Source organism: Musca autumnalis, unplaced genomic scaffold (assembly GCF_047663935.1).
Source record: "Musca autumnalis isolate F117 unplaced genomic scaffold, ASM4766393v1 scaffold_3, whole genome shotgun sequence".
Lineage (NCBI taxonomy): Eukaryota > Metazoa > Arthropoda > Insecta > Diptera > Muscidae > Musca > Musca autumnalis.
In genome coordinates, this window is record NW_027411866.1 from 43,496,102 (window position 1) to 43,521,549 (window position 25,448).

Below are 25,448 nucleotides of genomic sequence, written 5' to 3' on the forward strand. Positions count from 1 at the left end.
TACGGTATTTTGACGTTTTTGGCCACATTTTCAGACCGATTTAGCTATAATTTGACATTTAGGGTTCTTAAGTGTTTCAGATCGATTTAGCTATAAATTGACATTTAGGGTTCTTAAATGTCAATAAACTTATATAACTAGTGGACATAGGTCCATGTTTTGGAATAGCCCCCATATAACGTTACCGCCCGATTTCGGGTATTTTGACGTTTTAAGCCACATTTCTAGACCGAATTTGCTATAATTTAATATTTAGGGTTCTTAGTGACCAAAAAAATTATGAACAAAGGTCCATGTTTTGGTATAGCCCCATATAACGTTACCTCCCGATTTTCGGTATTTTGAGAATTTTACCTACAAGTTTTAACCGAATTATCTGTAATTTGAACATTTGACATTTGAAATTCTTAGTGGTCACCACACCTCTCCACCAAAAATTGTCAGAAAGCCCCCATATAACGGTACCTCCCGATTTTCAGTAATTTGATGATTTTAGCTACAGCATTAAACCGAACTAGCAGTAATTTGACATTTGAAGTTCTTAGTGGTCACAACACCTCTCCATCAAAAATGTTCAACATAGGTCCATATTCGGATATAACTCCCATATAACCTCCCAACTTTCAGTAATTTTGCAATTTTAGCTACAATTTTTAACCGAACTAACTGTAATTTGACATTTGAAGGTTGTAGTGTTCACCTCACATCTGCATCAACTATTTTTAACATAGCCCCAATATAACGATACTTCCCGATTTTCGGTACTTTGAGGATTTTACTTAAAATGTTTAACCAACGTAAGTCCATGTTTTGGTATAGCCCCAAAACAAACCTCCCGATTCTCCGTACCTTAGCTTTATATTTTGGACGAATTTTCTGTAATTTGAATTTGTTAATTTATGTTCATATTTTCGTATAGCCCACAAACCTCCGAACTAGCTGTTAATGACATTTGAAGTTCCCACGTTATGTACGGATTTTCGGTATTTTGACGATTCTAGCTGCAATTTTTAACCGAATTAGGAGTTATTTGACATTAAAGTCTCCCATCAAAAACTGTCAACAGAGGTCCATGTTTTTTTTTTATTATAACCCCTATATAACGGCACCTCCCAATTTCTAGCCCTCCAAAAATGATAAAGTTGGGGAGAGGAATGAAAACTAAACCTTTTTAGTTCAGAATATTTTATGGTGGAGGGTATGAAAAGTTCGGCCCGGCCGAACTTAACGCTTTTTTACTTGTTTTTACTTCCACTGGCTATGCTTGGCTGCTATATTACTTAAATTTTTTTCCACGTTACGATTACACTATGCAACACTGAAAATGCAAACAACTTCTAATATGAATTTTTTGAAAGTATATATTTAGACTACAAAACCCCTAGTATGGTTTTGTCCTGTCAGATCCAGTTCGGATTTGATGGCCTCATCTAAACCGGGCTAAAAATAAACTTTTTTGCCTTTATCAGGCCTTTATCTCAGAAACGCATAGGAATTTGGCATTGCTGTCTTTAGCAATATTGTAGCCCTAAACTAGTAGAACATATCCTTTGAACAGACCACACAAGAAAAGCTCCATCTAGGGCATCAAAATCTATAAAATATTGAAAATTTTACATAATTGCTGAAATTCTGGTCAATATCTGCTAAACTATTGGGAGTTGAACCAAGTAACATTTGGAAAAATCTTCCAACTAAAGTTCTCAACAATTCTTCATAACATTCTGAAACTCTAAAATGCTTACTTCATGTTGTTTCAGCGGTATTTTGCATCATATATTTTACAACACGTATTTCATACACAGTTCACATCTACATTTTATTCGCGCATTTGTGATTTCACTACATTATTGACATTTTTATTAAATCGTCGTTGAAAAATGTTCTGAAAACAACGGGATAGAGGCATTTTACAACAATGACATGTTCTGAAGAGTTGTGTATTACATTCCAATACTTTTCCAAAAGAAAACATTCAGAAAAAATTAACGGTTTTAGAGATACGGTGCGAAATGTATAAAAATTGTGGCATTTTTGCATATATTTTGAAATTTGAGGCAATAAATGTAGTTTTTCGAGTTCAATATTTCTCCAAATATTCTATTCTTGTCCTTACCTACAAATTTGCTTCAGAGGTCAGCAGAAGATTCGCATTGGTTTCAGAGATATAGCCCCGAATTTCTTTAAAAACTCAATATTTAACCATGTTTAGATGGGGCCATAAAATCCGAGCTGGATCTGACACAACAAAACCCAACTAGGTTTTCTTGTCGTTTGGGTCCGTACTTTCAAAAAATCCTCAGTTCGAATTGTTTGCACAAGATCACCTTAAAAATGTTGCACAGTGTTATCCGCATTTTAGGCATTTAAATTAATTTTTTGCACATCGTTTTCTTTTATTTTTTAACATATAAATCTTAATAGCCTGCAGTTGTAATCGGTATTTTTTCGCTTAGTTATGCTCTTTTTTCTGCTTGGTTATCTCATATTCATACTTTATTTTCATACTGCATTTTATGGTTTTATTAAGTTTCTGTTTTTCTTTTATGACACTTTCGCGCTGTTATCTTTTACCAGGCAGGCGGATATGAATTCGGTATGCTGCTTATGTCGTTAGACTTTTTTATTACGCGAACAATATCTTGAAACAAAGGCAAACAAAAAATACAACAGTAAAATATGAAGTAAAAAGTGATGAAAACGAAAAAAGCTTGGCAAACAATTATGCGCTGAACCGAGGCCGCTACTCAGCATATGAAGGTATTTGCTTGGATATGTTTGTAAATTTTTGTGTGTGTGTGTGAAGAACACGTTCGTAGCACAGATTACACGAGTCATAAACAATTTATCTTTCTGATAGTTTTTTAGCAGGACATAATTTTTGGGTGGCTCTACTTGAAATGAACAACGATGATAAATTTTATTTAAATCAATATGATAATTTAAAGAGAAGTCTTGATTTCAAAACTTAATTTTAATTAGGCATGCTTTCAGGAATATGCATTATTTGGAATCCGCATGGTAGGGTAATCACTACTAGGATGCCCCATTTGCTTCAGTAATGGTCACTTACAAATGCGACAGTCCATGAGTGTAGGTGATGCGTCAAATACGTAAATTTTCAGTAATTTATTGATAAGGTTCTGGCTATCCAATTCAATATTATTTATTAACTAGCAGATCCCGGTCCGCGTTGCTGGCCCGTCGTAATGAGTTTTAATGACAACTTTTTATCGACTTTATGCTTGACAATTCAAAAATAGGTATTTTCTACCTCACTTCTTCGGTCCATTGTAAAACCGAGAAGGATTTTAAATTTATCAACAGATTTTGTCTGTAACCTTTCTTTTCTGTTACGGACTTTGTCGGATTTTTCGCCAATTTGTGTCTTTTAGAATTTAATATCGTCCATGTCCCTATCTTTATCCTAAAGCGAACCAACAATAAAGGTTAAAAAATGGTTAAATCTCCCGCTTATTTAGACTTATATGTTTTAGCTTTTCATGGCTGATGGACCGTTGAACCTCACCATTTAAGTACATATATAGTTTTTCTTGATCGGGGGCGCAACCAACGTTGTCTCAAAAACTAATTTGCAACCTGATGCACTCATAACTTTAGCAAATATAGCGATTATAAAATAATAGGAAATTCGTCTACAAATATATAGCATTTTGGACCACGGGATATTCCTGAACATTTTCTGGAAAAATAATGTTTTGAAAAGAGTCGGCGTAGTCATCAGATATAAGATATTAAAAAAGTGGGCCGGTATTTTGTTTCCAAATATGTTCCATAGGGTGCACACAACTTCATTGCCTACCAAAATGTATGCTGAAACCGATATAATCATGAGTGTGGCTTATACATATAGCGTTTAACTGAAAGGCATGGGGAAAGTTCCCCACCTCTTCCGAAATTCATAAAATATACATAACAACGGCAAACATTGAGCTTTTGCTACAAATTTTATGGAAATCCCTTCAGTAGTATTGGAGTTATGACATATTAAAAAAACAGGCGTAGTCGGGCCTATAGTCCCCAAAGAAGTACCTAGATTGTAGATTAATTCGTAAATTTTTATTCCGATACATACATAATTTTTGCAAATATAACGTTTTTTTAAATATCGCATAAGGGAATTCCCCCTAGGGAATTCAATAAAATATGTAACCTGTTTTCAGGGGCGTGGTAAACTTTTCTTTCCAAAAAACCTAAGTTATGTTATGACAGCATTTGATTTTTATTCATAAAGGTAAGGCGGTTTTTTAAATATGCCCCTTCAAAATTCAAGAAAATATGTCTGTAGATTCCCTGACATTTTCAGGAAAATCGGTTCAGTAATAATGTAACATATTTTAAAAAGTGGGTATGGTCAAGTCTTTGGTTCCTAAAAAAGTAGGTAAGGTCGGAGACACAACCACAATTGTCTCGCAAATTAACTTCCAAATAGAAACATTCGTAATTATTGTAAATATAAAATTTTTAAAAAAGTAGGGTATAGGGGAATTACCCCGCCCTTTCCGGAATTCAACTGAATTTGTAGCCTATTTTAAGCGGGGTCATCTCTGTACATTCCCTGGCAATTTCAGTTCTTGTAGAAATGATAAAAATTTAAAATTGAAAAAAGTGAGCGTAAAAGTGGGCATGGTCCAATTTTCTTTGCATAAAAACCCAAGCCGAAAATAGGTCCAGCCATTCTCAACTGAAGCCATTACCAACGAACGATAGTTGATTTTTATTTATAAAGATTTAAAAGTTTAGACAAATCGCGATTTTCGAGAAAATCCCTTCAGTTGTTTTGTAGATATAACCTAATTAGAAAGTGAGCGTGGTCGAATCTTAAGTCCCAAAATGAGTACGTAAGGTTTGAGACACAATCGTCATTGACTCGCAAATAAATTCCCAAACCGATACATTCGTATTTGTTGCAAATATTGCATTTTTAAAAAATGCGGCATAGGGGAGGTCCCCGCCCGATCCGAAAGTCAAAAAATATGTAGCTTATTTTTATCGGGGACCAACCCTGTACATTCGCTGAAAGTTTCAGGAAAATCGATTCAGTAGTTTCGTAGATATAACATATTTAAAAAAGTGTGCGCTGTCCAGTCTAATTGCCCCAAATAAGCACGTAAGGTCGGAAACACAATCGCCATTGACCCGGAAATTAATTTTCAAAGCGATACATTTGTAATTGTTGCAAATATAGCATTTTTACAAAAATAGGGCAAAGGGGAGGTACCCCGCCCGATCCGAAATTCAACCAAATGTGTAGCCTATTTCAACAGGAAAATCTGTTGAATAGTTTCGTAGATATAACATATTTATAAAAGTGGGCGGAAAAGAGGGCGTGGTCAATTTTTCTTTGCATAAAAACCTAAACTGGACTATGACTAACATTTCCACAAAAAATTATCCAAATCGCTCCAGCCGTTTTCAACTGATTCAATTACCAACAAACGACAATTGAGTTTTATATATAAAGATTTATTCATGTTGTTATAAAAACTTTTGTGTTGGTTCATTTGCTTTTAATATTCTCAATGGTGCCATTTATACTTTTTTGTTTTGACAATTTTGTTACCCCCTTAAGTCAATATAAATATTTAGAGAAAATCCCAGATGCCACTTAAAAAACAATTTCATGAAAATATATTGAAAATAAAAATCATTTACTAAGCTTACTGCAATTGGAATATAAATTCAATTCAAGCATACTTCTAATTTGTTTGATTACTAACAATTCAACTTTCTACTCCGTTTCCATTTTTGGCTACAAAATAACCAACAAAAATATATAACTAGTGAATACCGAAAGACAACAATCAGATACAAACATATTTCGGTCTCTGTTCCCTTTAGTTTTCATTTCAACGAATGATGTCATTAAACATTTACAGCTTTAACTCGTTACAATCAACATGGATATCCTGCCCTACTCCAGACTACTGCTAGAAGAACTCCAAAACATAACACTTCGTAAACACCTTTTTTCAACATACTTGTATGTATATCTTTGAGTTGGTTACCATTGTACTTTGTGCCTCCTCCTGCCCCATCACAATTCAATTTCACTGTGATATGCCACGCTTTTCCTGTCTGAGATAAACATTTTGTTCTTTCTGTAACATAATCGTTAAGTTTTATTGTCGACAATCATTGTATTTGATTGTTAACAGTGAGAGATAGAGAGAGGGACCTTATGTCATTCGTTCGTTGTTGTTCTTCTTCCTCTTGTTTATGCCATTTCACCAGAAGTAGCATCCTACATACTGCAGTTTATCGTCATCAACATCATTACAAAACAGCAATAGGAAACATCAATACACAACTAGAAAGCATCACCAGAAGCTCAGCAGCAACATCATCATCATTTCATCAGCATCAACATCAACCAGTCACAATTTTCCATGTTTAAGTGTACAAAACATCGTTAAATGAACTACAGGTTCATTTATTAAAGCTCAATACTTTAAGGTTTATATCTCGAGAAGAGAATATATCAAATAATGAAGAGGTTAAGGAACTGTGCAAATATCACTGACTAGCAAATGCCCGCTACTTCGTATGCGGAAAGGGAACAAAATATATAGAAAACATTTTTAATAGGGGAATGGTGAATACTGGAGATTCTGTTGTACTTAGACCTATTTTTATTACCAATATTTTTTCGATTGTAGTCAGAATTTACTAAAAAACTGCCGTATCGCATCCCTACACAACTACCATACAAAGATGTCAATATTATAAGATAGGAAAAGTCAATTGTGAAAAATTAACTGTAGAGGGAGTTAACCTCTGTTGCTACGATATCATAGCAACATTCTGTTAAACGAAAACTGTTACTCATTGGAATATTGACAAGAAAAACATTAAAACTCAAATTTTCGGGCGTTGACTTTTGTTTTTTTATTAAATAAAAAATAAGAAATAGTGAAAAAATAAATTTCAGCCACAAAACACGACGTTAATGTTTTCTTCCGCGAGAAATGGGAATCAAAACCGATTGGCATTGCTGTTATCAATTCCAGTGTGTTGTGTAGCCATCTGTAACCAAAATGTGGAACTATTAGCATATGTTTTTGGAAAATGCATTTGTTCGGGTCTTTATTGCTATACGTCTTTGTACCATATTTTTTATTTCGAGTTTCCAAAACTACGTATAATATTGCAAATTTCAGATTTGGCTTCCCTTCACTAACACAGCATTCCCTTCCAGTACGAATTTCCAGACACTAAACTTTATCTCACCCCTTCACAACAACAATCACGCACATTTACAATGTAAAGTTCCAGCTTCCGTTAAATTTTCGGCATTCAAAATGGCCATAAAAATCCACGTTTTCGTATATCCCCATATAACGGTACAGAAGAACAAATCTATATTGTCCAATTCTCTTTAAATTTGGACCTTGAATACTTAGAGGATATAAAAGTTTAATTTAAAAAATGTCCACTTCAATCCACGTTTATTAGAAGAGATATTTTGAAGATTTAGAGTATTTTGAAGATATTCTGCACATTTTCCAACCGAAATTCGGAATTTGTGGCATGAAAGGTTAGAAAAACTTTTTTACAAAAAATTGTACTTAATGTGCACGTGTATGTCAACCGTATATAACGGAAAATTAGTTTGGGGGCATTTCAATTTAGGCTTTATTATTATCAGGGGGTAAATAACTTCTAGTTAACAAAATTGTCGCATTGGACCACGTTTTCAAATTAACATACCAAAGCGGTCAGAACAAAAAACATTTTTGAAAAGATACTTCACGTTTGTTTACTCAATTTCAGTACATTATTTAGAAACGCCTTGGCGTTAACATCAAATCAATGGAACAATATTCAGTACAATTTTTCAAACTCAGAACTTTGTCTCAAATTTTAAAGTAATCTTCATAACAAATATTTTTTCATTCCGTATTTTTTGTACAAATAGCTTATTTCCAAATTATATACTCCCAGCTTTAGTACCTTAACCGCTTACACAATATCAAAATGGTTTTGGTACCAACATGTTACCCATCTCTTCGTATACATAGGTAAACGTTTCAAAAATTACTTCCTTATATTCAACATATATCATAATCCCAATTCACTTCTCCACCTTTATATGTTCCCCTGAAACCCATACGAGTACTATTTAGTACTTTTTGTATAAATAAGTACGAATGTTCAAAACCTCCTCCCTACCTCGACTCTAAACACCAATTGCTAATCTAATACCGAATTTCACAATTCCAGTTCTACCCTTTACAAAATCACAAATTGTACAAAATTCTATACCATATAGCAAATACCAAAAGGTATTATTTAGCACTTTTGGTACACGATTTTTCCAAAATGTACTTTCATATCTCAGCTCTATCCGTTCACCTAAACACAATTTATAGCCAATGTAGTTCCATTTAGCACTTTTCCATAAGTACGAATTTCCAAAACTACCTCAATCCTACACTCACGCAAATAAAAATTGTAACGAATTCCGTACCATTTAGTACTGCTTCGTGCACATTAGTACGATTTTCCAAAGCTAACTCCATATCTCAATTCCATATTCCAACAGTAATCTTAATTCCAAATTTCAGGATTCCAGTTCTTCAAATGCAAATCCAAATGATACTAAACTCGCTACCATTTGGGATTTTTCGACCTTTGGTACATCTTTCTTACTCTTCATCAGTGACCCCCAATCCAAATTTCAGGATTCCGGCCCTATTCGTTAACCCATATCCAAATTGTACTATATTTAGTACTATTTAGTATTTTTCGTATACTTTTAATTCGAATTTCCAAAAACCTTTCTTTTTTACTCTCCATCACCTTCATTCCAAATTTCAGAATTCCAGCTCTATTCTAGGGATACATATTACCAAGCAAAAATCGATCTTTCGTTCTTTTGATTCTTACTTAGAACTCAAAAATCGATTTTTCGATACTTACGTAGGAATCAAAAATCGATCTTTCGATCCTTTGATTCTTACTTAGAACTCACTTGGATAAAAGAATCGTTTGATCAAGATGACTCCTTAGTTGAAAATGTGAACGTTTTAGTGTACAATGCTTCACGTTTAACACTGCCGTACCGTTAGATTAACTTTGTTCATGAGTACAACAAATAATATAATATTGTTGTCTTGCTTTTACCAATGTAATCTGTATATTTCATTTTCGTGGTACATCAAAAAGTCAAAACAGAATTGATCTTTCGATTCCCACTGCAAGAATCGAAGAATCATAATAGAAAATCGATTCCGATTTTTAGATTCTTCAAATCAAAGAATCGAGGAATCGATTACTCGAAAATCGACTTGCGTATCCCTACTCTATTCGTTTACCCAAACCCAAATTGTACTAAATTTAGTACCATTTATTACTTTTCGTACTCTTATAGTTCGAACTCCAGAAACCTTTCATTTTTACTCTTCATCAGTGATTCTCATTCCAAATTTCAGGATTCCAGCTCTATCCGTTCACCCAAATTGTACTAAATTTAGTACCATTTAGTAATTTTCGTGCACTTATAGTTCGAATTTCCAAAAATCTTTCTTTGTCACTCTCCAACAGTGACCCTAATTTCAAATTTCAGCATTCCAGCTCTATCCGTTCACCCAAATCCAAACTGTACTAAATTTAGTACCATTTAGTACTTTTCGTACACTTATAGTTCGAATTTCTTTTTTGCTCTCCATCAGTGACCTTAATCCCAAATTTCAGGATTCCAGCTCTATTCGTTCACCCAAACCCAAATTGTACTAAATTTAGTACCATTTATTACTTTTCGTACACTTATAGTTCGAATTCCAAAAACCTTTCATTTTTACTCTTCATCAGTGATTCTCATTCCAAATTTTACGATTCCAGCTCTATCCGTTCACCCAAATCAAAATTGTACTAAATTTAGTATCATTTAGTACTTTTCGTACACTTATAGTTCGAATTCCAAAAACCTTTCATTTTTACTCTTCATCAGTGACCCTAATTTCAAATTTCAGGATTCCAACTCTATCCGTTCACCCAAATCCAAATTGTACTAAATTTAGTACCAATTAGAACTTTTCGTTCACTTATAGTTCGAATTTCCAAAAACCTTTCTTTGTTACTCACCACCAGTGACCCTAATTTCAAATTTCAGTATTCCAGCTCTATCCATTCACCCAAATCCAAATTGTACTAAATTTAGTACCATTTAGTACTTTTCGTATCCTTATAGTTCGAATTTACAAAAACTTTTCATTGTTATGATCTTTCGATTCCCACTGCAAGAATCGAAGAATCATAATAGAAAATCGATTCCGATTTTTAGATTCTTCAAATCAAAGAATCGAGGAATCGATTACTCGAAAATCGACTTGCGTATCCCTACTCTATTCGTTTACCCAAACCCAAATTGTACTAAATTTAGTACCATTTATTACTTTTCGTACTCTTATAGTTCGAACTCCAGAAACCTTTCATTTTTACTCTTCATCAGTGATTCTCATTCCAAATTTCAGGATTCCAGCTCTATCCGTTCACCCAAATTGTACTAAATTTAGTACCATTTAGTAATTTTCGTGCACTTATAGTTCGAATTTCCAAAAATCTTTCTTTGTCACTCTCCAACAGTGACCCTAATTTCAAATTTCAGCATTCCAGCTCTATCCGTTCACCCAAATCCAAACTGTACTAAATTTAGTACCATTTAGTACTTTTCGTACACTTATAGTTCGAATTTCTTTTTTGCTCTCCATCAGTGACCTTAATCCCAAATTTCAGGATTCCAGCTCTATTCGTTCACCCAAACCCAAATTGTACTAAATTTAGTACCATTTATTACTTTTCGTACACTTATAGTTCGAATTCCAAAAACCTTTCATTTTTACTCTTCATCAGTGATTCTCATTCCAAATTTTACGATTCCAGCTCTATCCGTTCACCCAAATCAAAATTGTACTAAATTTAGTATCATTTAGTACTTTTCGTACACTTATAGTTCGAATTCCAAAAACCTTTCATTTTTACTCTTCATCAGTGACCCTAATTTCAAATTTCAGGATTCCAACTCTATCCGTTCACCCAAATCCAAATTGTACTAAATTTAGTACCAATTAGAACTTTTCGTTCACTTATAGTTCGAATTTCCAAAAACCTTTCTTTGTTACTCACCACCAGTGACCCTAATTTCAAATTTCAGTATTCCAGCTCTATCCATTCACCCAAATCCAAATTGTACTAAATTTAGTACCATTTAGTACTTTTCGTATCCTTATAGTTCGAATTTACAAAAACTTTTCATTGTTACTCTTCATCAGTGATCCTCATTCCAAATGTTTGTATTCCAGCTCAATCCGTTCACCCAAATCAAAATTGTACTAAATTTAGTACCACTTAGTACTTTTCGTTCACTTATAGTTCGAATTTCCAAAAAACCTTTCTTTGTTACTCACCACCAGTGACCCTAATTTCAAATTTCAGTATTCCAGCTCTATCCATTCACCCAAATCCAAATTGTACTAAATTTAGTACCATTTAGTACTTTTCGTATCCTTATAGTTCGAATTTACAAAAACTTTTCATTGTTACTCTCCATCAGTGATCCTCATTCCAAATGTTTGTATTCCAGCTCTATCCGTTCACCTAAATCCAAATTGTACTAAATTTAGTACCATTTAGTACTTTTCGTACCCTTGTAGTTCGAATTTCCAAAAACCCTTTGGTACATCTTTCTAACTCTTCATCAGTTACCCTCATTCCACATTTCAGAGTTCTAGCTCTACGCGTCGCGTAATACAAAGGGTACCATATTTAGTACCTTTTGGTACTTTTCGTACCCTTCCATTTCGAATTTCGAAAAATCCAACCTTATCTCACCCCTACACACCAACAGCAACCCACACTAAAAATTTCAAGTTTCTAGCTTCAGCCGTTTCGTCTGGGCATCAACGCCCATCAGTCAGTCAATCAGTCACTCACCTCACTACTCTTTTATATATATATATATATATATATATATATATATATATATATATATCTATATATATATAAAATTCTTCGAGTCTGCCATGATGTTCGAAATTAAACTCCTCCGAAACGGCTGGACCGAATTCGATGAAATTTTGTATGTGGAGTTTTTAGGTCTGAGAATAGGTTTTTAGCTATTTTTCATATTGGTCAGTGGAGTGACCAAGGTACCTCCCCCACAAAATTTTTTAAGAAAACGTGAAAATAAGGATATTTTTGAACGTATTGTTAAAAAAATACTTGCAATACTATGGTCAATACTGCCTCGATCCTGAATGGTCATCTCGGAAGTGGAATATCGCGGTCAGCCCAATTTTTCAAAAATGTATAGATAATATCCTTAATTTTAGTAAGCGTGACTACACAAACGCTATAAACACTGGCTTCAATACGTGGGAAAGCGCGATCAACCCACATTATGGAATACAGTACAACCTCGATAATGTAAAATGCTGCGTGATCGAAATTCCAAAAAAATTGATTGAGAAATCAGGCAAAATGTAATTTCAAAGATGGTTAATTAACTGGAAGGTCTAAAAATGTAAAATGGTCACTAAAACGACGGGTAAACTATGCTATGATCTATCTAAATGTATATAAATTCGTCAAGACTGACATGATGTTCTAAATTAGACTTCCGTGTGTGCGGGTTCATAAGGTGGCAGAATACAGAAAATGGAGGGGATGGGGGCCTCTCCCATAACAGGTTTTAACAAATCGCGAAACTCAGAGATTATTAGACGTATTAGTAAAAACAATAGTAATTGTGGCCTCTGTCGATAATGGGTTTTTTGAATCAGAATATCGCGATTGCGTCCAATTTTTGAAAACTTTATTTTTTCTGATCAGATGGTTAATTTCAAAGATGGTTAATTAACTGGAAGGTCTAAAAATGTAAAATGGTCACTAAAACGACGGGTAAACTATGCTATGATCTATCTAAATGTATATAAATTCGTCAAGACTGACATGATGTTCTAAATTAGACTTCCGTGTATGCAGGTTCATAAGGTGGCAGAATACAGAAAATGGAGGGGATGGGGGCCTCTCCCATAACAGGTTTTAACAAATCGCGAAACTCAGAGATTATTAGACGTATTAGTAAAAACAATAGTAATTGTGGCCTCTGTCGATAATGGGTTTTTTGAATCAGAATATCGCGATTGCGTCCAATTTTTGAAAACTTTATTCTTTCTGATCAGATTCACTAAATTAATAAGGGGGCAGCAAACACGCTGAACATTAACTTTAGGGCTTGAAATACAGCATAGTCTAGATAAATTCAACTAGCATTTTGAAGTCATTTTTTACGAATCGCCGATGTTTCATGTTTAAAAGTGTAAAATAATAACATGCTCAATGAAACAGCACTTTGCTAACAACAAGTAAAAACGAAGTTACCCACCAGCATAAATTATATTGAAATCAGGTTCAGACATTTCGGTTGAAAAAAATCCCCAAAAATCGGTAGGTATCGTTTTATGGGGCTATATGGAAACATAAATTTTACCGATAATTCTCCGCTAAAATATTTGATACCTCTAAAGAAGACTACATACCAAATAATGTTGAATAATGCCGCTAAAACCTTGGAAATACCGAGAATCGGAAGGTGTCATTCAATGGAGGCCACATAACAACTTCTACCGGTAATGTTTTATACCCATAATGGAGACTAAACAGCAAATTGTAGCCTTTTCGGTGGAATAATGACTCTAAAAACTCCAAAATATTGAAACTCGGGAGGTACAGTCCTATGGTAGATGTATTAGAACGTGGACCTATGCCAATAATTCTCTGCAGAAATGTTTTATACCCCCAAGGGAGACTAAGTACCAATTATAGCCATTTCGTATGAATAATGTGGCTATACATATACAAATACAGAAATTAGAAATCTAGCGATGACTATTTGCAAAACCTGGACCTGTACCGATTATTCTATAATTTATAGCCACACTGAACATTTAATAGCCATTTCTGTGAAATTACGACACTAAAACCTTCAAAATATCGCGACTAGGGAGGTACCGTTTTAGAGTAGCTCTATCAAAACGTGGACCTATATCGATAATTTATTACAGAAATATTTTATGCCTCCAAGGGAGACTAAGGGGTCGATTATGGATGGCAACTCAACTGTAGTTGCGTTGCCAGAAGAGAAAATAATAAAATTAAAATAAGTGAGACGACAAATTTTTTTGTCAAATTCATTTAATATCAGTGTTTTGAAACTTTTGCTCTTAATTTAATTGTAAAAAAAAAATATGAATTTCAATGCGAAAATGGAAGTTTCTCTTATTAAATTTGTTGTCGGCAACGCAACTGGAGTTGGGTTGCTATCCCTAATCGACCCCTTAATACCAAATTATTGTCATTTCGGTAAGGTAATGCTGTTAAAACCTTGAAAATACTGCAAATCGGGCGGTCAGTTGTATGGCGGCTATATCAAAATGTGGACTGATATAATAACTTTTCAATACCAAACATGCTACGAGTAATAAATAGAAACTTCTGTACCAATTTGAAGAGTTTTATGTTAAATATCGCGAGCTGTCTCTTGATTTCAACAGATAGACAGACGGATATCGTTATATCGACTTATTTTTTATGTTGATCACAAATTTATACATACTTTATAGGTTCTCCGACGAATATTCCGATGTGTTTCAAACAGAATCAAAAAGTTAATTATACCCTTAAACATCGTATGGTGGAAGCTATAATTTAAGTAACTTTCTGTTCTACATCTGGAGATACCATTGTATGAGAGTTATACCAAAACATCGACATATCGTCATTTCGGTTCGAAAATCTAGAGTTATCAATATTAGATAGATAAATTGTTGATAGATTACTAATGCCTTCATGGAAATCCAAAACGACGGGCCAGCAACGCGGAACCGGGTCAGCTAGGTCCTTAGGTGAGCAGGCCTTCTTTACCAACAATTATGAAGGAGAAAATCAAATATTTCCAAGGACTACAGTCGAACAATAATCACAATGTAATTTTTCCTTTTAAAAATTTTAAGAAGTAACCCATTATTATTCATCTTACTGGTAATGCAGAAAGTAGGGACTAAATACCAAATTGTAGCCATGACGGTGGGAAACCTCCAAACTGTTCTATGGTATCTATATCACAACGTTGACTTATTCGGTATAAGTCTCTGCAGGTATGTTTACGACCCCCGACGGAGACCAACAACAACCACTTCGGTGGGAAAATTTGGCAAAACCTCTTTACTATAAAAATGCATGAGGTATCGTTCTATGGGAGCTTTATCAAAAAGTGGACCTGTAGCGACAATACTCTGCAGAAGTATTTACGACACCCAACAAACCATGTCATAGCCATTTCAGTTTAATAATTTGGGTAAAATCTTGCAAATACCCAACATCGGGTGCTTTATCAAAAACTGGACACAAAATGGGAATGCTTATACCCCAAGGAAGACTAAATCCCATTTAATGGCGAATACCGAAAATCGGGTGGTACAGTTCCATGGGGTTTATATCAAAACGTGGACCGGTATAACCCATTTCCAATACCAAACATAGATAAATTCGAATTACAAATTAAATAATTCGAATTACAATTGAAATGTTTCGAATTACAATTGCAATTATCGAATTACAAATAAAATGTTACGAATTAAAAATGGAATTCTCGAATTACAACTAAAATGATTCGAATTGAATCTGAAAAGGTGTAGTTATATAAATATGTAGATGTGTTATAAATGTTTACACGGAAAATTAAAAACGGGCCAGCAACGCGGACCGGGTCAGCTAGTATATATATAAAATTCTTCGAGACTGCCATGATGTTCGAAATTAAACTCCTCCGAAACGGCTGGACCGAATTCGATGAAATTTTGTATGTGGAGTTTTTAGGTCTGAGAATAGGTTTTTAGCTATTTTTTATACTGGTCAGTGGAGTGACCAGGGTACCTCCCCCACAATTTTTTTACGAAAACGTGAAATCAAATATAATTTTGAACGTATTGTTTAAAAATTGATTGCAATACTATGGTAATAACTGCCTCGATCCTGAGCGGTCATCTCGGAACTGGAATATCGCGGTCAGCCCAATTTTTTAAAAATTTATAATTATATGTAATGTCCTTAATTTTAGTAATCGTGACTACAAAAACGCTATAAACACTGGCTTCAATAATTGGGAAAGCGCGATCAACCCCATATTTTGGAATACAGTACAACCCAAATAACGTTAAATGTCCCTTGCCCGAAATTCCCAAAAAATCGATTGAGAAATCAAGCAAACATAATTTCAAAGATGGTTAAATAACTAGAACGTCTAAAAAATGTACATTGGTCACTAAAGCGATGGGCCAGAAATTCGGTGCATCTATAACAACGGGTTTTAACAAATCGATAAATATCAGAGATTATTAGACGTATTGGTACTTAATACAATTGCAATTGTGGTCTCTGCCATTAATGGGTGTTTTGGAAGCAGAATACCGCGATTGCGTCCAATTTTTGAAAGCTTTATTCTTACTGATTAGATTTACAAATTTGGTAGGTAAGACAGCAAAGATGGCATGAACATTGACTTCAGTGCTTGGAATAACTCGATCAAGACCACGTTTTTTTAATACAGCAAAGTCTAGATAAACCCAATAGCATTTTGAAGTCATTTTTATAAATCACAGATGTTTTCATGTTTAGAAATGCAAAATAATAACGTGTTCAATGAAACATCTCTCTGTTAACAAGAAGTAAAAACGACGTTAAGTTCGACCAGCCCCAACTTTTATGCACACCCCCATAAATTATATTGAAATCAGGTTTAAGCCATTCAGGTTGAATAATGTGGCTAAAACATTAAAAATCCCCAAAAAATCGGTAGGTTTAGGTTTTATAAATGAAAACATGGTTTTATACCGACAATTCTGTGCTAAAATTTTTGATACCTCCAAGGAAGACTAAATACCAAATGTAGCCATTTATGTTGAATAATGCCGCTAAAAGCTTAAAAAATTGAAAATCGGAAGGTATCGTTCAATGAAGGCTACATAAAAAACTTCTACCGAATATTCTATGTGGGAAATTTCTTATATCCACAATGAAGACAAAAATATTTCCAAATTATCTAAACTCAGGAGGTACCGTCCTATATGCCGATAATTCTCTATAGAATTGGTTTATACCCCCAAGGGAGACTAATTACCAATTATAGCCATTTCGTATGAATAAACTTGAAAATACCGAAGATCGAGAGGTACCGGTCAATAAAGACTATTTAGAAACCTGGACCTTAACCGAATATTCTATGTTTTATACCCACACTGAATACTAAATATCAAATTGCAGCCATTTCGGTGGAATAATGAGACTAAAACCTCAAAAATATAGACACTCGGGCTATACCGTTCTAGGGTAGTTCTATCAAAACGTGGACCTATGCTGATAATCCTTTGCAAAAATGCTTTATGCCTCTAAGGGAGACTAAATTCCAAAGTATTGTCATTTCGGTAGGATAATGCGGCTAAAACCTTGAACATATCGAAAATCAGGCGGTCAGTCGGTGCTACATCAAAATGTGAACTGATATAACCAATTTTCAATACCAAACATGCTAAAAACTTCTGTACCAAATTGAAAAGCTCTATGTTAAATATCGCGAGCTGTATCTTGATTTCAACAGATAGACGGACATCGTTATATTCACTTATTTTTTATGTTGATCACGAATATATACTTTATAGGTTTTCCCACGAATATTCCGATGGTTTACAAACAGAATCATAAAGTTAATTATACCCTTTATATTATGGTGGAGGTTTTAATTAAAATGATATTCTATTTTACATCTGGAGATACCATTGCATGAGGGTTATACCAAAACGTCGATTTATCTTCAATTCGGTTCGAATATCTAGAGGTATCAATAGGTGTGTACGATAACTTTCCCAGCAAAAACTACTCAGTCAGTTCCAGCAACCTCTCTCAGCGAATTTTACTCTCTCAAGCAAAAAAAAAAAATGCAGAAAGTTATCGAACAGTATTTTGCAAAAACTTGCAAGAAAGTCAGCCGTTTCCGAAAATGTATGAAATTTGTTTTTGTTTCTTTTGATGTTTTAAACCAAACGGAACAAAAACTTACATTTAAAAATTGCAGTTTACTTATTTAATGCTCTAATCCTATCCACAACGCTTTAGAATAAAAAAAATGTGCAACTTTGAAATTTTCTTGGTCAAAAATGTTAACATTTCGAATTGTTTACATTGAACAGGTGATTAAAAGTCAGCTGATCAGACTTGCAAATTTTTGCGGGACAAATATTCCCAGCAAAAATTTGCAAGTTCTCAGTCACAAAACTCTCCAAAAAATCTCTCCAAACTCGCTCTCTTTTGCTGGATAATTTTGTTATCGAACAGCATTCAGTAAAAATTTGTACGAATTACGAATAGATACATTGTAGATAGATTACTAAGGCTTACACGGAAATCCAAAACGACGGGCCAGCAACGCGGAACCGGGTCAGCTAGTATATATATATATATATATATATCAGGAATATTGTCAATTATTTCATATTCCATTTCAGAAAAAAAGGATAAATTTTTTCGCGCTACATCAACGATTTTTGATATGTAGGTTGAGAAAAAAATTCCCAGTAAGAATCTGGTCGCGAGCCAATTTTTGGTTGTTGCGGACAAAAGTTATGGCACTTTTATTTCGCTTTTTAAGAAAGAAAATATTATAAAAACGCTAATTATTTTAATGAGCACAATTGTCACAAAAAAGTTCCCTCGAAGTGACTTCAGCAAGTAGATTTCATAATACCTGCAAAATGTTACACAAAATTCGCGGAATGTACATAAAATTGATAAATTATTGAATATAAGTAAATTTTTTTCAAAATTAAGGCCCATTTAGTGGTCATAAAATTACATAAAAATTTGTTGTGGATCAAACTTCACGGCGAATCAAATGAGACTACAATCATACAGATTGGTGTTATAGTTTCGATGTTACAGCCAAAATAAGCACATATTTTGGTCAAAAAAATAATTTTTTGTTTGAAAAATTATTTTTTCACATGCATTGTGTAGTAGAAAATATTGTAAAAATCTGTAGGAATACTTCCTTCATTTTGCTTAAATCTCCCAATAAAATAGACGGATTTTGCTTTATTGTCATTCATATTAAAGCTTTCCCATTAGGGAAGGTAATTGGGTTGATAAGGATATATCTCAAAGCTTCTGAAATGGAAATAGAGATCAAATAATCCATTTTAATTTATATGCATTTTAAAATACGTGTAAATCGCGTAATTATCAAAATCATTTTGTCCGCATGTGATTTTCATGTACAGCAAGGCCATATCTATTAAGTTGTATATATTTTTCGAAATATAATTTGGACTCTAAGATGTAGCATCGGCTGCATCTTAGCATTAAAAAACCTATAAAATATCGCTAATTTGCGCAAAGTGCATACAATTTTTGTCCGCATCCGATTTCAGTGTTCACCATGAAAATCTACATCGATATATATCTGTTTGAAGGCGATCAATCAAGAACCGTGGATGTAGCATCACACATTATTTTTTGGGATAAAATGAATGTAGCTCCCTTATCAGTGAAGTTTTCAAATCTCTGTTTCCGCTAAAACGAAGATGCTGCACTAGTTTTTTCATTGCAGTGGAAATGATCCGCAGAAAACGCGATAAAACACGCGATATTTTCAAAAACAATTTTAGGTGATTTTTCTACTTTGGAATTTCTCGTAAGTCGCGTTTTAGTAGATGGATTTTCACGAGGAATGTTTTATTGTATCCGGAACGTAAAAAACTAAAATGTGCAATGGAGTACGAGGTATTCTAGAGACAATTGCAAATATAAGACCCGAAAAATATGATTTTTAGAAAAATGTGCACACAAAATTTCCGCATTTGGATGCAGATTTCTATGAAGCTGCGCAGACTACATTCACAATATATGTATCAAACAACTCAGAATCGCAAGTACTACAATCCTATATATGATTTTTTGAAAAACCTGTTTGCGGAATGAAATTAGGAGAAAATTTCAAAAAACACTGTAAATCTGGCTTCAAAATGTCAGCGTCATTTAATGGTAGAAGCAGTTCAAATTTTGAAAAGTAATACATAGGTGAGATGATCCTTATTTAGTTTGCTTCTACTTTTACTTTGACCGGAAAATCGAGAGAAGTGTGGTTTACTCACAAATCGAGAGAAAACAAAAAAAGACATGGTGGCTTCAACCCATTTTTACCCATTTTTTAACATAAATATAGCCACAGCTTCCACGCATATTATCTTTTTAAGGTAATATTTTTTGCCACGTCCAAAAACATTTCATTTTATCCAAAAATATTTAATTTGTATAATATACAATCACAAGTCGCGTGTTCTAAAAGGGTAAACCTTGGCTTCAGCTATGTTAAATTTTCAAAAATATTGGTGATATATATTTTCAACTAAACAGAGTTCTTAACAATTTTTTTAAAATATGAAGTATCCAATCTAGCTGTTTCATAATTTGGAAGAATTATTGCGACTTGCAACGTTTTGGCCAAATCAGATGCTCAATTTGCAAATTATCGTGGTTATCGGTCATTTTAGTTGGTGGCGCATTCTATCACAGGAAGTATGCGATTGCCTATACAACTTTGTAATCAGGATGACAAGGACTACATTTGGTAAAATTTCTTAATCACAAACTTTTTAACTTTCGTGGGCAGGTTGGGATTAGTCAGAGTTATCGTGTTAACCGATCAGACACGTAGACTGTTGGATATATTTAGTTCGACTGAAAAGGATTTGGTCTTAACATGTGTAGGTGGGGTTTAAAACCATTATTTCAATGATTCACATTACTGATCGTGACGTAGTGTATGTTTCCTCTCTTACCTTAAGGATTATGCGGCGACCATTCGGATGACCTACGTTATCAGTTTTCTCAGTTATAAGAATTTGCAGCCATATAATAGTATTTTTTTAATGGGCGTAATGATAGCGCGCTATCAATAGTGGCCCTACACAGAAACAACCACTCCGGGACCGCTTGCGCATTACTTCGGAGTGGAGTTCATAGACTGGATTCATCAGCTTTCTTAATTGTATCTACTCCCCCATCCATTATATGTTGTGATTAGGGGTTCGACTGTAATCTTTGGCGATATTTGTTTTTCTCTGCCATAAGTGTTTGTGCAAATGTAGTATATTTCATCCATACACTCTTTGTCTCCAGCATTTCCTGGAAAAAATCATCAATGGTTATATGATTAGGTATTTCATATCGCACTCTCTCATTCTCCCAAATTTTGCACTGTAGAAGTGTATGTTGCACATCGTCTTCGCCAAGGTGGCATAGTTCACATACTGCATTGTCTTTTAACTTGAATCTGAAAAGATAGCTCCCAAAATTTCCATGATTGCTGAACACTTGTGTTAAATAGAAGTTAAGTTCACAATGTTTTCTGTCTACCCAAGGTTCTATGTGTGGGATTATTTTAAAGGTCCATCTGCCTTGAACACTATTATTCTATGAAAATTGCCATTCTTGGAACAGCCTTCTCTGGGCTTCGTTCTTAATGCTTAATGCCTCCCTATTTGTGTATACGTTTGGAAGTGACTTTCGTTGTTCATATATGTAACTCCTTTCACGTAGGGTTAGATGAATCGGTGGTATACGAGCACGGACAGTGCCGCTGTTGACGTTGTTCGGTATGCCGATATAACTCATATCGTGCATGCTCTTTGCACTCTCTCTAGATGTTTACGCAGTTGGGAGCTTCTTGAAATGCTTTCGCTGAAGACAGGAGCCGCGTACGTCATTTGCGCATAAGCTACTGTAGCTATTAGTCGCCTTGTTGATTGGTTCGGGCCTCTCATACTTGGCATCAATCTTACTATGTTCTTAGCAGTTGCTAGCGCTTTCTCTGTTATGGTTTTGACATGTGGTTCAAAAGAGAGCTTCCAGTCAAGGATCACTCCTAAATATTTTAATGTTTTATTTATCTCAATGTTATAACCGTCAACGTTTAGTTTAGGATAGTTGAACTTTCGTCTACTCGTTATGAGTATTGCTTCTGTTTTGGCCGCAGCAAGTGCAAGCTTTTTTGATGCAAGCCATCTTAAAATTCGAGATAAGCTATCATTTCCTATGATTTCGACAAGTGGTGCTGATGGTTGGTCGACGATGAGTGCTACGTCGTCCGCATAACCCACTAGTTTGGTACCAGGTGGAAGACTCATGTTTAATAGGTTATCATACATTAGGTTCCAGAGGAAGGGACCTAGTATAGAGCCCTGTGCCACTCCAGATGTTAATGTATATGATTTGACTCCTTCATCAGTGTCATATAAGAGCTTTCTGTTATCCAGATAACTATCAATCATTCTTATCAAATAATCAGATATATTTCTATTTCTTAATGTCTGTCTCATTTCACTCCAATCGGCAGAATTGAAGGCATTTTTAATATCGATTGTGATTATTGCACAGAAACGCTTTTGTTACATCGCGTTCATTGCCGTATCCACTACTTCTCGGATGGCGTCTACTGTCGATCTACCTCTTATAAATCCAAATTGCATTGACGAGAAACCACCATTTGCATTTACTTCTTGTTCTAATCTGTTTAGCAGCATTTTTTCAAGGAACTTCCCGCATGTATCTAACATGCAGAGTGGTCTATAAGATGATGGATTATCTAACGGCTTGTTATTTTTACGCAGTAACACCAACTGTTGTAATTTCCATTTCGTCGGAAATTCGCCCATTATTAAACACTTATTTATATAATAGTATAGTGACTGCTTCAATTGGACACCTTTGGGTTGTGTTCATCCTGGATGCGATGATGACAAGGTGATGATGAGAGAATTTTTATGGTTGTTGATTTGAAGATAAAGAAGTTTCCGGAATATTTCTACTTTTGTGATCGATGGTTTGGCGTGGTAGGCGCTTGGCACATAACCTACAGTATTCAGTACCACTGTCATCCCATTTTGACTTTAGAAATATAACCCTAGAGTGATTTTTATCCCATCGAGTGATTGGAGGGAGGACGTTCTACGATGAGAGATTACCGGTCAGATTGCTTTGGATATCCTGCATCCCGGTTCCTGCATTGTCGATATATGTAGTATCAGTGCCTTAACAGATTCCTCAATTGGTAAATCTGTCGACTTAGAGCAAACCCGATCTAGTTTCTCTGCTAATTCGTTTCGAATTATATTACTATGTCCAGAAGCTTAGCAATTCTCCTGCTTTCTTTATAGGAAGAATTTCTCCTTGAAAGATGCAGCATATATCACTGAGTTTAGATGAGTGTTAGATTGATGTGTTCTCGAAATAGTCGCCGGTGCCTTCCTTCATTTTAGGCATATCTGTGTATATAACCAGACGGTCCAGAAGAGAGTTACCTTCAGCCCAAATACACATACTTGAAAAAATTTGGATGCGTCTAACATGAAGGAGGAACCGCTTACTCGATTCATGTCGTTTGAGATCCAGGATCACGCCTCGAGAGGAACACCTCTCGTTCTTGAAGTGGCTATTTCGTTTATAAGTAGATCCCACTTAGCCGTGTGAGGATAGTTCCTCTCGAATTTCCTGTCACTCCCTTACTATAATATCTGCATTCTGATCTTTATTTCTGTGCCGATTGCGGTATGTAACTGCCCTACGGTACGCTTCATTGCTCATTGATTCTTTGGCATTGGCATCCGTTTTTTAATGTCCGATTCTTCTTATCATTTTCCTCCTACAATGCATTTTTGCTAAGACGCTAAAACATCTGACCCAGTGGTGTAGGTAAGTGCAGCGACCTTTCCAATGGATTGGGGTGCAGTATCATCACTGCCTAATCCATGGCATCATCCTTCCCTGTCAATGATAAATTATCGCCAATTTCGTTCGGGATCCTTTCCATAAGACTTAGGGGGGCATCAATGATATTGAGGAGTGATCTGCCTATCGTCTAGTTCCGAAATGACGTTCCTTTGTCACACAGAATCTTGATATGCTTGTGGCAGTAGGGAGGAGTACACTATTAATGTCCATATCCACACCTACATTAATCGAAGATTTATTTTTGGCCTTTTTTTTAACTATTGATAAGTGGAGGGACTAAGGTCGACAAGTCTAATACTCGTTGAGGCACCCAGGTAGCAACCAGACTCCGTTCAAATACAGTTGGTATCTAATTGCAAACCCTCAAAAATCCCGACAGGCACGTTGTACCTTAACATCCCTATTGTATTGTGTATTGTGGAATAGTCAGCTCACCCCCTTGGCTCGCAACAAGGTAAATTTTTACACGTTCACAACGACACTTGTCTGAGAAAATGCTTATGTATTCTGAAGAGAAGAAGGTACTATTGCTGTATTGTTAGGTTTCACTTCAATTAATTGACCTGCAATTATATAGCTTTATGACGGAGATAGTCTAACCCAATGACAACATAATTTGTCTTGTTCGTTCGAATCACTACCAAACCCCAACGACATAAAGTCCAAAATTAATCTTGGTTTCTTTGGACTTTCAAATTGCCTTTTGTGCTTTATGACCGGCATTTTGGACGTTGAATTCATTTTAAATAAAACTCTTACTACTCTTATTTTGAACGCGTAGCCGGCTTTAAGTCTGCTCAAGGGTGAAATTCTTAAATTGCGGCCGAGGGCCAAAAATAGTTTTGGGCCTTATGACCGTTGGGCGTTATGCCAGATCGCCACAAACTCCTGTTATTGCAGAATATTTTTGTTAGATGAACAAAATGAAAAAAAATAATATTTCCAAAAACACAAGCTTAATAGTACTTTGAACGATAATAATTTGCATAGGCGTAGGGAAACAGGTCATTGGAATTTCCGATGTATTTAATTATATTTTCTTCATGCACTGCATAATTGTTTCATATTTTCGAGATCCCCTTTTTTCCTTGCGGAATTTATTTATGTTTCCTCGTCTTCCTAACACCAAGAAACACCAGAAACATTATAAAATTCTTAGTAAAGATATCAAAAACTCAATTCTCTCACTGAATTATTTTACAAAAATTACGTAAAGTATGATTCATTTTTATTCCCAAAAATTCATAGTCATGCAATTTCGGTCTGCTAATCGAAATTTAGGAATTTGTACATATTTTGTTATTTCCGAATTCATTTACGATTATTTTCTCTTTACTATATTCGCATAAATTGAAAACATTTTGTTTAAAACTCCATTGAAATCACTTAAGTTTTCCAAGGGGCAAAAAATGATGATCTAACTTAGGTTTACCCTTGGCTTGCATAATTTTTCCCTTGAAATACTTTATAGTAAGGCTATGTGGAATTTGTACTGATTTTCGTTTGGGGTATGTTTAAATATTAAAGACACCGGAAGGATGCACAACCAGGATGCAGAGGAATCAAACCATGCAATAAAACAAACA